A 6,133-nucleotide genomic window follows, 5' to 3' on the forward strand; every position below is an offset into this window, starting at 1 on the left:
TACTCATATATATATATATATATATATATATTGATTGGTAAAAATGTTCTGATAAAGCTTTGAGAAAAAAAAAAGAATGGCTGAAATGGCGAGGGAAAAAAATTATGTTTTGAAGAGGGGTGAAAGCTACAGTGAATGTTGAAATACGGTCGGAGTACATGACATCTTCCGGAAGACTGTCGGAGCACCCGGCGTCTTCGAGCTTTTCATCCCCGATCATGACAGTAGCTTCCATGGACTTTTAAGTTGATAGTATCAACCTTTTGTAGGCTTTTATTATTTAAAACACAGTAAGGCTATGCAGTTCGTGTAAATATAGGATGTTGTAGAGTCTATCTAAAGAGGTTATCCCATTGAAACACCAAATTTACCAGTCAATAGCCATATCCAGGTTCATTCATATTCATACATAGATAGCTGGTTTTGCTTGTGGAATTAATAGCACTGCCATGTACAAAATTCCCGTCTACTCTCTCATTCTGAACTACATGCATATAAGCTGCAGTATACGCAAACTAGTTCGAGAATTTACGACAGACGACAACGGGATCGAAAAACAACTGATTTAGATTCTATTTTGACTAGCTAAGATCATTAGATGGTACAAGGATGAGGTTCCCCTGGGTTAACCTTATGATCCATAGGCCTCTTTGTCATTTGCTTTGCTTGCTTTGAACACCCTGAAAGCATGTCAAAAGGTAAGTTTTTCATTGATCCGACTCTTTATTTTTCTTGAAGTATTCGTGTTTGACACATACACGTATTTCAACATAGTTACGAGGATATCACCACAATATGCTGGCTTTAGTTTGTAACACTGCTAATGATCGAATGACGTAAGGGAAACACGGTATTAGGAAACAAACATTGTGTACTTACCGAAGGCTTTTGGTCAATCAATCTACGATCTGACGGAGCGCGGGCAACAGCAGCAGCAGCAGCAGCTACTCGTATCCTTGAAAAGATTGTTTCATGATCGATGACATGATTACCCAAACGGAAAGTGACAGCAAATGGAAAACATATGAAACTCGAATAGCATCGTACCTTTTATGCACGTCAACGTATACATCAGTCTCATCTAAGATTTCCTCCTACGACACAGAAAGAAATCATCAAATGCATAACATATTGAAGATAAACAATATGGAAATTCCATGACAAAACACAACACATACTTGGAGAAGTTCTTCAAATACATCTTCTAAGGTAATGATACCAATTACTTCCCCATCCTCAGTATCCTCCAAAAAGCCTTGCAAAGTACTCTTCGGTCGAGTAGTTTTTGTGACAATCAAAGATTTATCAACATCGACTATAACGCAATCTGATACGGTGTCATATTTGGTCAACAAATGATCGGTCAGTTGAGAATCTCCATTGGCAACTCTATGCTTATCGAATTTCTCTCCGTCATCAACGAATTGACGGTCTTTGGTCTTTTCTTTAACCTTCACTACAGCTGCCATATGACTGCTTCCCTTTTGAAATTCATTGAGGATATCATACAATGGCATGTCTGATGGAACCCTGATTAAGAAATCATGTCTTCTTTTTAATAATTTTAGCCAAAGAAAAGTTAAAAACACTGGGGAGATTATATTTATACCTAGGAATCCTCCGGATTGAAACGGCACTGACCGGAGTCTCCGTCTCAGCTCGTATAGTGAGAAGACTTTTAACCTAAATCTCGAAAACAAAGGAGAATATTTGTTAGAATTGAAGAAGAGGAAAATAGTTCCACATTGAATCAGCAACCTACAACAAGAAATATTCAACATAAAGAAAATCATAAGAAATTCAATGTGTTATCCAACACACCAATAACAATCCAATGATGTTTCTCGGATTCCCGACGTAGACGGGGATACGACTGTGACCATGTGCAAGAATTTTTCCAACTGCTTCCCTGCACCAAAAAAAGGTCATATCCCTAAACTCACTGTGCTGGTATCAAACTCAAGTACTTCAAAAAAAAACTAATGATTAATGTTACACAGATTCAGGGCTCTTGGTGCATAACACCCAAATACCCGTGTCCGAAAATGTATCAGATGCAATTGTGGACACCGTACTTTGAGCAAAATGAAGAACCTGAGCAACAAAAAAAATGCGTGGCAACAAAAATGAACACCATCTAGCTGAAACTCACCAATCCAATTTCGAATTGACATCCAAGGAAAATGTTGATTCGATTGGTGTCATAGCCTCCTCTGCAGTCTGCATGTTCTAACAAGCATCAGGATTCAATCACAAAGGACAGTACAATGAACTCTCATCAGGTTCTGCGTTATCCCTAAGTGAAAAAAAACGAAGTGAAACTAATTCATGTTGTATTACTCGGTGTCGGGTGTGTGAATGTTTGACATAAGAACGTGTCTAAGACGAGTGTCACCAGATTTTTTCAAGTCTTTTCATGTACTTGGATGATCTTGAAGGTCACATCCTCATATACTCGTTGTCGGACATAAGAGTTGAACATGGGTACTTCAAGAAAAATTAAGGACCGGGACAACATAATATGTACATATGTATGCATGTAAAAGTAGTAAAAGTAAAAAGATTAAACTATAATAATATACATATGACTGTTTTACAATTGATACTGGTTAAGTTTAACGCGTTTGATTTCCTATGTTGTTTTGGCTCTTCATTTTTCTGAAGTACTTTTGTTCCACACATACCCAGACATGAGTATGAGAATATGATCCTCCAAAACATAAAAAACCTGTAGAAATATTTGACGACACCGATGCTGGACGCATATTGGGATGCGAAACTCACACACAAGTCCGAGTAACATAGTTGCTATGATGCAGATATGAGTATGTTTGTTAATCATCTATTGTCTGAGAACAATATCCATACTCCATCAAATGAAACGTCTAAAAACTCGAAGTTTCTATTAACACGCAGATGTAAATAGTAATGCCATTTCAATTTGCTTTTCATTTTCTTGTAAGTATTCATGTTCGAAATTTGCGTAAATATACACATATTAAACACATGTATCCGATAGTGATACTTACATTCAAGTGGTCTAACTGACAAATGCATTTACCTTCTCAGTTAAATCGAGTGCACCACTAATGATGGTCGTCTCATCATGTGTTAGTTCACCGCCCTTGCCGGCCTATTTAAGAACAAAATCAATGACAAGTTAGTGAAAATTCATATGAAACAAACACAAACCCGTGTTGCTTCAACTATTCCTTTTTCTTTAAGTACTCATGTCAACACATATTCAGACATAGGCACGAGATACGATCCTCCAAAGACCCTCTGAATACATAGAAAAGCTTAGAAAAAACTGAACATACTCAAGTTGGACATACATCCATATCCAACACTCACACCCGAGCCGGAGTAACATACTATTAAACTTGTTTTAAGAAAAACTATCATGTCTAGTTCAACTCATTACCTCTTGGCTGTGGATCGAAACAAGTGCTTTTATCTGCGCTCGTCTAAACAAAACATCACTATGGCCAAGTACAGCATCCAGAACCTAAAAACCATGTCCATGGAAGCAATATATAATTCAAGCAACCTCAGGAAAGAAACAAAGCACTACCCAATGACACATGGCGTTTACTTGTTAACCATAAAAATTCATGTATCCATGTCGTATTCATATATTTTTCTTGCGTTATAATCGTGTTCATATTTCACCATTCATGTCATACTTTTTTTTTTCATTTCGTGTCTACTATTGCCAAGTTAAAATCTAAAACATTATTTAATATCTAAGAAAATTACAGTTTTCAAGAAATATCATATATATTACCTTTCCAATAGGGTAAGCAATTGGATAACAGATGATCATCAGAATCCGCACGAGCCACACGAAATTTGCACCAACAGAGAGTCCATATCTTGAGCATACTGCTTGTGGAATAATCTGATTCAAAATGGGTATAAAATTAATACATCTTGTTCTCCATGCCTAAGTTATTTTACTTGGACTCCAGCGCTATTATAAAATACGAATATGTATCAGAAACAAGCATGTTCAAGTTTTCCAGGCTTTACAAAGGGTCTAACTCTTCATTTTTCTAAAAGTATCCATGTCTAATATGACTGCAGAAATGACCCTTCAAAGATACAGTATGTATCGGATGCTCAGATACAAGAACAGCCAACATCGGGCATAAGCACGCGGAAAATGAAGCAATAAAAAGAAGTAATACCTCTCCGAAGGCCAGAACAAAAGTAACAGACAGCAACACTGCAACAAAGGGGTGAAAAATTTTATCAAGGGATATAGGAAGGGCCTGCAAAAACACAAAATCGAAAGATTAAGGATATGGAAAAATGCTTTATAATCTATCAATCAAGTAAAGAAAAACAGATGAATTGTTCACCTCCATTGCTGCAGCATTACATAGAAGCAAAGTTACAAGAAGTTGATGCTGTTTTATAACAACTGGTAAGATAGCAGCTGCACAGACGTGAAATAGATAGATCTTGAGAACTAAAAAATCGAAACTAAGTGTGTAATCGAGCCAACCCGAAGCTCGAAAACCTAGACACAAATTCAATCCAAGCTTGATTAAGCTTCACTTTCGAAAATTGGAGCTTGATTCAAGTTAAACACGTTCACCTAATATAAATAAATAAACTCTTGATAATTTGTGTTCAAACTCGAATTCAAGAAGCTTTGAACAAGGATGAGATACTAAAATTTATCTTGCTCAAGAAGCTTTGAACACTCAAAATTCGAAACCACGGGCGTAATTGAGCCGACCCGAAGCTTGGAAACCTAAACTATAATTCACTCCAAGCTTGATCAAGTTTCATTTTTGAAAAATTGAGCTTGATTCAAGGTAAAAGATTGAGCTAATAAAACTTGCTTCACTAAACACGTTTACCTAATATAAACCAATAAACTCAATTCTTACACTCACCTAAGCTTGATAATTTGTGTTCAAACTCGAATTCAAGAATCTTTGAACAAGTATTAGCTACTCAAATTTATCTTGCTCAAGAAGTTTTAAACACTCAAATAACTCATATGTGACACGCAGGATTTTATGCTAAGGATCAAATTTTTAAAATTTTAAGGTGGAAACGAACATACAAAATTCTAGAGACAACATCTAAAATATATGATAATTTGAAACTTTCCCAGGACTACCCTCAACCACCTCCCTCAAACCATCCCTGTCTCTATGAATCGTCACCATCTTAGTTTAGCTAATGAGTCGTACCGTAAAGGACCATTCCAAGTAGTAACTTAAATCAGTGGGAAGTGTCATCGTTGACCGATAAAGAAAGCAAAAGAGAGAACACTTACAAGCTTGCTGCTTCTCGATGACGGTGCCGCTTCTCTGCAGAATCTCGAGGTCGACGAGGCTGAGAGACATAAAGCCCAAGGTGAGACCGGACATTATACCGGCGAAGAGCACCAACAAGCACGACAATCCGGCGTAGAAAAACCACTCAACGGATCCGAAAGGGAGGTCGTCGGGCCCGATCACGAAGCCCTTGGGCGAAGACAACGACAGCATCATGATTGTCGGAGCTAAGGCGACGGCGTTTCGGAACATCATTGTCCTGTTTCGTCTCGGCAGATGTTATTTGACCTTTGAAGTTGGGTGGGTTTGGTGGGATTGAGTGTGTGGGAGAGAGAAAGGGACAGCGCCTTGACATTTGTGAACAACAGAAAGTGAAGCTGTCCAATTCTACCATCTCCATCGTCACTGTCACTATAAAAAATTCTATATATAAATGTCGTTTTCCACGTTTAATCCTTCGTTCTTGACCTTTTCCTTTAATAAAAGAGTAAATTACATTCATCGTCACTGAACTTTATTCTATCTCTTATTTCACTCACTTTACTTAAATTCGTTCAATTTCTTCAATAAAGTTAACATAATTAGCATTTTTGGCCAATCAACCATTTTTCATTTTAGAAAAACAAAATTTTCACCAAAACAACGTCATTTTGCATCTATATAACAGCTCATTTATAACATCGTTTAGTGAGAAAATTACTGAGTGACCAAAAATGCTAATTATGTTTAATGAGGAAATTGAATGGATTTAAAGCACAATGAATGAAATATGAGAGAGAAAAAATTTCAATGATGATTGGTGTAATTTACCCTTAATAAAATTATGGATTTTGGAC

At 36.8% G+C, this 6,133-nt stretch overlaps 1 pseudogene; it reads right to left on the minus strand.

Annotated features, from left to right (window-relative positions):
• Nucleotides 1-383: 383 nt before the first annotated feature.
• On the minus strand, nucleotides 384-5,669 carry LOC120136778 (annotated as a pseudogene).
• Nucleotides 5,670-6,133: the final 464 nt, after the last annotated feature.

Source organism: Hibiscus syriacus, unplaced genomic scaffold (genome assembly GCF_006381635.1).
Source record: "Hibiscus syriacus cultivar Baekdansim isolate YM2019G1 unplaced genomic scaffold, ASM638163v2 tig00110637_pilon, whole genome shotgun sequence".
In the NCBI taxonomy this organism is placed as follows: Eukaryota; Viridiplantae; Streptophyta; class Magnoliopsida; order Malvales; family Malvaceae; genus Hibiscus; species Hibiscus syriacus.